Raw genomic sequence first — 9,759 nt, forward strand, 5'->3', positions numbered from 1 at the left:
TTTGCCGTTTTGGGGTTCCAAGAGCAATCATCAGTGATGGAGGAAGCCACTTCTGCAACAAACCATTAGAGGCATTGCTTCTAAAATATGGAGTCAAACACAAGGTAGCCACACCATACCATCCACAAACAAGTGGGCAAGCCGAAATATCTAACAGAGAACTCAAAAGGATCCTGGAAAAGACTGTGGGAACTTCAAGGAAGGACTGGTCGATTAAGCTAGATGATGCTCTTTGGGCATATAGGATGGCTTTCAAAACACCAATTGGAATGTCTCCTTACCAACTAGTATACGGAAAAGCTTGCCATTTGCCACTGGAGTTGGAGCACAAGGCATACTGGGCCTTGAAACTTGTGAACTTGGACAGCAAAGCTGTTGGAGAAAGAAGGATGTTGCAAATTCAAGAGTTGGAAGAATTCAGAGCTGAAGCTTATGAGAATGCCAAAATTTACAAAGAAAGAGCAAAGAAGAAGCATGACAGCAACATAGCCCCAAGAAAATTTGAAGAAGGACAAAAAGTATTGCTCTACAATTCTAGGCTGAAGCTATTTCCAGGGAAGCTAAAATCAAGGTGGTCTGGACCATTCCTTGTCACCAAGGTCTCCAAATATGGACAAGTAGAAATCATGGAAGAAAAGTCACAACGAACCTTCATTGTGAATGGTCAAAGACTCAAACATTACTTGGGAGATGTGGAGGAGAAGGACAAGGTTAAATATCACCTCCACTGAGGAAGCAGACCGTCAAGCTAATGACGTTAAAGAAGCGCTTGTTGGGAGGCAACCCAACCTGAGGTAATACCTTTTGCTGTTTCTTTTATTTGTTTCAATAAAAAGGGTGAAGTAGTTCTGTGCATTGCAAAGAAATAAGTTTGGTGTTTCACACCAAACAATGGATTCGTAGATCAATAATTCAAAAGGGAATGTGTGACTCTAAGTTTGGTGTTCCACCATAAAGATCAACTGAACACAACAACCTTTGAATTATGTGAAAGAAACAACAATTCTAAGCAGTCACAGAAATACTTAAAACCCTTAGCAGCAACTTCATTCCAGAGAGAACTCAAGGATCCAAAGAACAGAGAAGTAAGTGGGAGACTAAGTTTGGTGTTCACACACCAACTTAAGACTCAGATACTTACCCACACATAGTTGAGCTAACCACTCAAGTGCTTGAGAAGCAAGCAACTTCACCACTCTTTGTAGGAAAGGAAACAAGGATCTTAAAGCATGAAGCAACAATTAGGAAAAGAAGGAGAAAGCAAATTGTTTCTTGGCAACAAAGAGAAAACAAGGAACTTCACAAGGTGGTATTGTTCCTTGATAATTCTTTAAAAAGGGCAAACAAAAGCATGCTTGTTCTGGTTTAAACTGTGAATGTTGAATCTTTCTGGAATGAGAAGTTTTTAGTATGAGTGTCTGTTTATTGCTTTGAATAAAGGGAATGCCTAGATGTTTGGATATAACTTCACCTTCTTAAACAAGTGCTTGCCATGCTTGTTCTGTTTCCAAAAATAAAAGAAAAGTTTGAACAAAAGTAACTTGGCTAAATTAGTGACAAATCAAGTAGAATTAAGTGGTGGTATGCATGCTTGATTGTTTAGTCAGATCACTGGAATTAGAGTGTAGAATTATCATTTTTTGTGTAGAAATTGAAAACTGTCTATGGATCTTGATGAATAAATGTCTTTGGCCATGAAAAAGAAAGAAAAAGAAGAAGAAAAAGCCACTAAAAAAGGGCAACCAAAAAGCAAGAAAATTGAGAAAATAAGCTAGGCACCAATGGTTCGAACTTCTGAGACAAATGCCTGTGGTGTTTATGTATTAAGGATATGCTTGGATGAATAGGTTCTGAGGAGTGTTTCAACACTTGGTAACTTGGGTTAACTAACCCGGGATTATCAACTAAAAGTCCATTATCAAGAGCAACCTAAATACAAAACATTTAGTCACACAAAGAGGTGCTGGGCACCAATGTCTCAAGAAGAAATGTGAACTAAAATGCCTAAAGTGGATATGTGTAGTGCACTGATAAGAAAAAGAAAATGCCAAAGGCTTGTGCAACACATGACACTAAGCAAACAAGGAGCAAAGGAGCTCTAAGAAAAAGAAAAGAAAAACAAAGAAGAGAAAAGTGCCAAGGACATAAGAATAACAAGAGGCCATAGCAGTGTTTGATGGATGCAATGAAAAAGTGATAATCTTACCTGATAAGAATGAAAAAGTGATGCTGCAACTTTCTGCATAAAATCCTTCTGAGGAACTTCAAATGCTTGCTAATATAGCCAATGTAATTGCTTTCTGTTTCATACTTTCTTCTTAAATAACTCAGGACTTGCTTAGGGACAAGCAAGTATTAAGTTTGGTGTTGTGATGCCAAGGCATCTTAGGCTAGTTTCACTAGTATTTTTCTGTTAGTTTTAGTGGTTTTATGCATTTTCTTGAGCTTAAAGTAACCAAGAATGGTTAAAAGAATAACAAAGCAATGAACCATCCAAACAATATGATTTTGATGCAAATTCCATGAGTTTTAGTTATATTACTTGAATGCTATGAATGGAAGATTTCTCATGAAATTTTGCAAGACTTTGATGCAATTGTTTGGATGATTTCAGGGAAGAAGAGGCTAGGCAAGGAAGCAACAAAGTCAATAAAGGAAGCTTGAATATCACATGTGGAGTTTAAGTTCCAGTTTAAGCCTAAACTGGAGCTTAAACGCCAGAATCATGAAGGCTAAGAAATGATGAAACTGAAGTTTAACCTTCAGTTTAACCTTAAACTGGAGGTTAAACGCCAGAATGAGAATGCCAATCAGGAAGCATTTCCACGTTTAACCTCCAGTTTAACCTTAAACTGGAGGTTAAACGCCAGAAATGGGAAGTGCACCAGGGAGCCATTCCACGTTTAAGCTCCAGTTTGACCTTAAACTGGAGCTTAAACGTGTTCGACCAAGTTTTCTCCTCCAGGGTTGCTTTCTCCATTTCCACGTTTAAGCTCCAGTTTAACCTCAAACTGGAGCTTAAACGTGTTCGACCTCCAGGATGCCTCCTTCCATTTCCACGTTTAACCTCCAGTTTAACCTTAAACTGGAGGTTAAACGTGTTCGACCTCCAGGGCTGCCTTTTCTATCTCCACGTTTAAGCTTCAGTTTAACCTTAAACTGAAGCTTAAACGTGTTCGACTAAGTTACCCTCCAGGGCTGCCTTCTTCCTTTTCCACGTTTTAGCTTCAGTTTAACCTTAAACTGAAGCTTAAACGTGCTTCCACAAAAGGCATCACTGGAAGTGTCTGGCGTTTAAGCTACAGTTTAAGCTTAAACTGCAACTTAAACGCCACTCTTGGAAAAGGTTTCTGGGCCAACAATATTGCGGTTTAAGTTAGTATTTGAGCACAAACATTAACTTAAACTTACTCTGGTATGAAACCCAATTGAATATCATGGTTTATGGGATTGGGCCTGAAGGATTGATGAGTCTGAAATTTCAATTTATTGAGTCGTGTGTCATTATTTGATTATCACTAAGTTGGCTCAATGAATGTTACAGAATTTGGATCAACAGCCTCATCAAGATTATGGATCATAAACCCAAGGCAAAAGGAAAGCATGGAGAGGCCTCAAAGCCCAAGAAACACAACAGAAGCTCAATATAGAAAGTGTATAAATAGGATAGAATTTAAGTTAGAGAGGACTTTTACCTTTTCATTTAGCTAGTTTTCATATCTTTGTAATTGAATTCAGAGCTATGACTCACTAAACCCCTTTCATTGGGTTAGGGAGCTCTATTGTAATTCAATGAATCAATAATAGTTTATCTTCTTCTTCAATCTTTTCTCTTGAATTTTGTTAGAAAGCTTCTCGATCTAATTCCATTGGGTAGTTGTCTTGGGAAAGAAACTACCCATAATTGGAATCCTTCGGAACCTTGGGAAAGGAATGGAGGATTCATGCTAGAGAAGCTTTCTCACAGTGAATTGGATTGGGGTTTGGATGGATATTGTGACATGTAATCCTACCAAATTGTGGTTCATGAAGCTGTGTGGTATAATCAGTGATCGAGCATCATCTCTTCTTATGAACATTTAAACCAAGGGATTGGGAATTTGTTTGTTTTTAGAGAGAATTGGTGAGCCAAGGGATTGGGATCCAATCATATAAGATTGCCAAGCAAAATTCAATGAACGCATTGGTTGAGGAATTGATAAACATGTTTTGATTCGGAGATTTCAATATCTCCTATAACCCAATGAATTCCCCATTTCTGACTTCCACTTTCTCTTTACATTCTGCAATTAAATTCATGCAATCACCCCCATTCCCTTTTAATTTCAGCAATTTAGCTTCTGCTCTTTACTTCATGCAATTTAAGATTCCGCCATTTAAATTTCTTGTCATTTACTTTTCCCGCCAATTTTACATTCCGCAATTCTCATCTAAATCTTGATTCCGCTCAACTAGAACACACTTCTAATCCGAATTGCTCACTCAACCAATCCTTGTGGGATTCGACCTCACTCTATTGTGAGTTTTTTACTTGACGATAACCGGTGCACTTGCCGGAAGGAATTTTGCCGATCGTGCAATTTCCTAAATCGTAGCATAACTAGTTTATGCGCATCATAAGCTAGAATGATGGCGGCATTCAAGAGAATCCGGAAAGTCTAAACCTTGTCTGTGGTATTCTGAGTAGGATTCAATGACTGAATGACTGTGACGAGCTTCAAACTCATGATTGCTGGGCGTAGTGACAGACGCAAAAGGATAGTAAATCCTATTCCAGCATGATCGAGAACCGACAGATGAATAGCCGTGCCGTGACAGGGTGCGTTGACCATTTTCACTGAGAGGATAGGATGTAACCATTGACAAGGGTGATGCCTCCAGACGATTAGCCGTGCCGTGACAGGGCATTTGGATCATTTTCCCGAGAGAAGACCGAAAGTAGCCATTGACAATGGTGATGCATTACATAAAGCCAGCCATGGAAAGGAGTAAGACTGATTGGGTGAAGATAGCAGGAAAGCAGAGGTTCAGAGGAATGAAAGCATCTCTATTCGCTTATCTGAAATTCTCACCAATGATTTACATAAGTATTTCTATCCCTATTTTATTAATTATTTTCGAAAACCCCATTACCATTTTATATCCGCCTGACTGAGATTTACAAGGTGACCATAGCTTGCTTCATACCAACAATCTCCGTGGGATTCGACCCTTACTCACGTAAGGTATTACTTGGACGACCCAGTGCACTTGCTGGTTAGTTGTATCGAAGTTGTAACAAATTATGAATTGAGATTAGAGCACCAAGTTTTTGGAGCCATTACCAGAGATCACAATGTTGTGCACCAAGTTTTTGGCGCCGTTGCTGGGGATTGTTCGAGTTTGGACAACTGACGGTTCATCTTGTTGCTCAGATTAGGTCATTTTCTTTTTGTTTTGTTTTCAAAAATTTTTCAAAAATTTCTCTTTTGTTTTCAAAAAAAATAAAAATAAAAATGTTTTCAAAAATATATTTTTCTTCAGAACTTTTAAGAATGAATTCTAGTGTTTCATGAAGCATGTTGAAGCATGCTGGCTATAAAACCATGTCTAAATTCTTTTGGACAGAAGTTTTAGCTTAAAATTGAATGAATTACACTCATATTTTTACTAAAGCTTGGCTGGCTATTAAGCCATGCCTGACCCTTTGATTGGAGCTTTAGACTAAAGAGCATAAGATTCCTGGAATTCATATTAAAAATTTTGGAATCCTTATTTTTGTTTTTCAAATAATTTTCGAAAAAATACAAAAACATTAGAAAATCATAAAAAAATCAAAAATATTTTTTGTGTTTCTTGTTTGAGTCTTGAGTCATGTTATAAGTTTGGTGTCAATTGCATATGCATCTTGCATTTTTCGAAAAAATCATGCATTCATAGTGTTCTTCATGATCTTCAAGTTGTTCTTGGTAAGTCTTCTTGTTTGATCTTTGCATTTGCATGTTTTGTGTCTTTTCTTGTTTTTCATATGCATTCCTGAATTCTTTATGTCTAAGCATTAAAGAATTCTAAGTTTGGTGTCTTGCATGTTTTCTTTGCATTAAAAATTTTTTCAAAAATATGTTCTTGATGTTCATCATGATCTTCATAGTGTTCTTGGTGTTCATCTTGACATTCATAGCATTCTTGCATGCATCACATGTTTTGATCTAAAAATTTCATGCATTGAGTCTTTTTCATGTTTTTCCCTCTCATCATTAAAAATTCAAAAATCAAAAAATATCTTCTCCTTTTTCTTCTCAAAATTTCGAAAATTAGATTTGACTTTTTCAAAAAATTTTAAAATCTAGTTATTTTTATGAGTCAAATCAAATTTTCAATTTAAAAATCTCATCTTTTTCAAAATCTTTTTCAAAAATCAAATCTTTTTCTTACTTTTATCTCATAATTTTCGAAAATATCATCATCAATTAATATTTTGATTCAAAAATTTCAAGTTTGTTACTTACTTGTTAAGAAAGATTCAAACTTTGAGTTCTAGAATCATATCTTGTGATTTCTTGTGAATCAAGTCATTAATTGAGATTTTAAAAAATCAAATCTTTTTTCAAAAACTAATTTCTATCATATCTTTTCAAAATTATCTTTTTATCTTATCTTTTTCAAAAATTTGATTTCAAAATATCTTTTCTAACTTCCTAACTTCTTATCTTTTCAAAATTTGTTTCAACTAACTAACTAACTTTTTGTTTGTTTCTTATCTTTTTCAAAACCACCTAACTAACTCTCTCTCTCTCTCATTTTCGAAAATCCCTTCCCCCTTTTTCAAAATTTCTTTTTAATTAACTAATTATTTTAATTTTTTATTTTAATTTTCAAAAAAAAAAATTTACTAACCGTTTTCAAAAACTATTTTCGAAAATCACTAACTCTTTTTCAAAAATAATTTTCGAAAATTCTCTCCCTCTCTCATCTTACTCTAATTATTTATTCATCTACTAACATCTCTCCCTCACATCACTCACCAAATTCGAACCCCCTCTTCTATCTGTGTTCGAATTTTTTTCTTCTCTTCTTTTTCTACTAACAATAAGGAACCTCTTTACTATGACATAGAGGATTCCTCTTCTTTTCTTTCTCTCTTCTCTTTCTTATGAGCAGGGACAAAGAAAAAGGCATTCTTGTTGAAGCTGATCCAGAACCTGAAAGGACTCTGAAGAGGAAACTAAGAGAAGCTAAATTACAACAATCCAGAGACAACCTTATTGAAAATTTCGAACAAGTAAAGGAGATGGCAGCCGAACCCAACAACAATAATGCAAGGAGAATGCTTGGTGACTTTACTGCACCTAATTCCAATTTACATGGAAGAAGCATCTCCATTCCTGCCATTGGAGCAAACAATTTTGAGCTTAAACCTCAATTAGTTTCTCTGATGCAGTAGAACTGCAAGTTTCATGGACTTTCATCTGAAGATCCTTTTCAGTTCTTAACTAAATTCTTGCAGATATGTGATACTGTTAAGACTAATGGAGTAGATCCTGAAGTCTACAAGCTCATGCTTTTCCCTTTTGCTGTAAGAGACAGGGCTAGAATATGGTTGGATTCCCAACCCAGAGATAGCCTGAACTCTTGGGATAAGCTGGTCACGGCTTTCTTAGCCAAGTTCTTTCCTCCTCAAAAGCTGAGCAAGCTTAGAGTGGATGTTCAAACCTTCAGACAGAAAGAAGGTGAATCCCTCTATGAAGCTTGGGAAAGATACAAGCAGCTGACCAAAAAGTGTCCTACTGACATGCTTTCAAAATGGACCATCCTGGATATATTCTATGATGGTCTGTCTGACTTAGCTAAAATGTCATTGGATACTTCTGCAGGTGGATCCATTCACCTAAAGAAAACGCCTGCAGAAGCTCAAGAACTCATTGACATGGTTGCTAATAACCAGTTCATGTACACTTCTGAGAGGAATCCTGTGAATAATGGGACGCCTATGAAGAAGGGAGTTCTTGAAGTTGATACTCTGAATGCCATATTGGCTCAGAACAAAATATTGACTCAGCAAGTCAATATGATTTCTCAGAGTCTGAATGGAGTGCAAGCTGCATCCAACAGTACTCAAGAGGCTTCTTATGAAGAAGAAGCTTATGATCCTGAAAACCCTGCAATAGCAGAGCTGAATTACTTAGGTGAACCTTATGGAAACACCTATAATCCATCATGGAGAAATCATCCAAATCTCTCATGGAAGGATCAAAGGCCTCAACAAGGCTTTAATAATGGTGGAAGAAACAGGTTTAACAATAATAAACCTTTTCCATCATCCACTCAACAACAGACAGAGAACTCTGAACAAAATACTTCTAATTTAGCAAACTTAGTCTCTGATCTATCTAAGGCCACTGTAAGTTTCATGAATGAAACAAGGTCTTCCATTAGAAATTTGGAAGCACAAGTGGGCCAGCTGAGTAAAAGGATAACTGAAATCCCTCATAGTACTCTCCCAAGCAATACAGAAGAGAATCCAAAAGGAGAGTGCAAGGCCATTGACATAAGCACCATGGCCGAACCCAATGAGGGAGAGGAGGACGTGAATCCCAAGGAGGAAGACCTCCTGGGACGTCCAGTGATCAATAAGGAGCTTCCCTCTGAGGAACCAAAGGACTCTGAGGCTCATCTAGAGACCATAGAGATTCCATTGAACATCCTTATGCCCTTCATGAGCTCTGATGAGTATTCCTCTTCTGAAGAGAATGAGGATGTTACTGAAGAGCAAACTGCCAAGTTTCTTGGTGCAATCATGAAGCTGAATGCCAAATTATTTGGTATTGAGACTTGGGAAGATGAACCTCCCTTGTTCACCAATGAACTAAGTGATCTGGATCAACTGACATTGCCTCAGAAGAGATAGGATCCTGGAAAGTTCATAATACCTTGTACCATAGGCACCATGATCTTTAAGGCTCTGTGTGACCTTGGTTCAGGGATAAACCTCATGCCCCTCTCTGTATAGAGAAACTGGGAATCTATGGGGTGCAAGCTGCTAAAATCTCATTGGAGATGGCAGACAATTCAAGAAAACAGGCTTATGGACAAGTAGAGGACGTGTTAGTAAAGGTTGAAGGCCTTTACATCCCTGCTGATTTCATAGTCCTAGACACTGGAAAGGAAGAGGATGAATCCATCATCCTAGGAAGACCTTTCCTAGCCACAGCAAGAGCTGTGATTGATGTGGACAGAGGAGAATTGATCCTTCAATTAAATAAGGACAACCTTGTGTTTACAACTCAAGGATCTCTCTCTGCATCCATGGAGAGGAAGCAGAAAAAGCTTCTCTCAAAACAGAGTCAACTAGAGCCCCCATAGTCAAACTCTAAGTTTGGTGTTGGGGAGTCTCAACAATGCTCTGAACATCTGTGAGGCTCCATGAGAGCCCACTGTCAAGCTATTGACATTAAAGAAGCGCTTGTTGGGAGGCAACCCAATTTTTATTTATCTAATCTTTATTTTCATTGTTTTTCATGTTTTATTAGGTTCATGATCAAGTGGAGTCACAAAATAAATATAAAAATTGAAAACAGAATCAAAAACAGCGGAAGAAAAATCACACCCTGGAGGAGGCACCTGTCTAGCGTTCAACGCCAGAACAGAGCATGGTTCTGGCGCTGAACGCCCAAAATGGGCAGTGTCTGGGCGCTGAACGCCCAGAACAAGCATGGTTCTGGCGTTCAACGCCAGAAATGGGCAACAAATGGGCGTTGAACGCCCAAAATGGGCACCAAC

The 9,759-nt window shown here is 37.5% G+C and overlaps 1 non-coding gene across 1 annotated transcript; it reads right to left on the reverse strand.

The window, feature by feature from the left end:
• Window positions 1-7,669: 7,669 nt before the first annotated feature.
• LOC112725641 (small nucleolar RNA R71) lies at window positions 7,670-7,777 on the reverse strand. The gene has a single exon (XR_003164735.1). It is a non-coding gene; the product is annotated as a small nucleolar RNA R71 (small nucleolar RNA).
• Between the last annotated feature and the right edge of the window lie 1,982 nt (window positions 7,778-9,759).

The sequence above is a fragment of the Arachis hypogaea genome, chromosome 11 (genome assembly GCF_003086295.3).
Source record: "Arachis hypogaea cultivar Tifrunner chromosome 11, arahy.Tifrunner.gnm2.J5K5, whole genome shotgun sequence".
Lineage (NCBI taxonomy): Eukaryota > Viridiplantae > Streptophyta > Magnoliopsida > Fabales > Fabaceae > Arachis > Arachis hypogaea.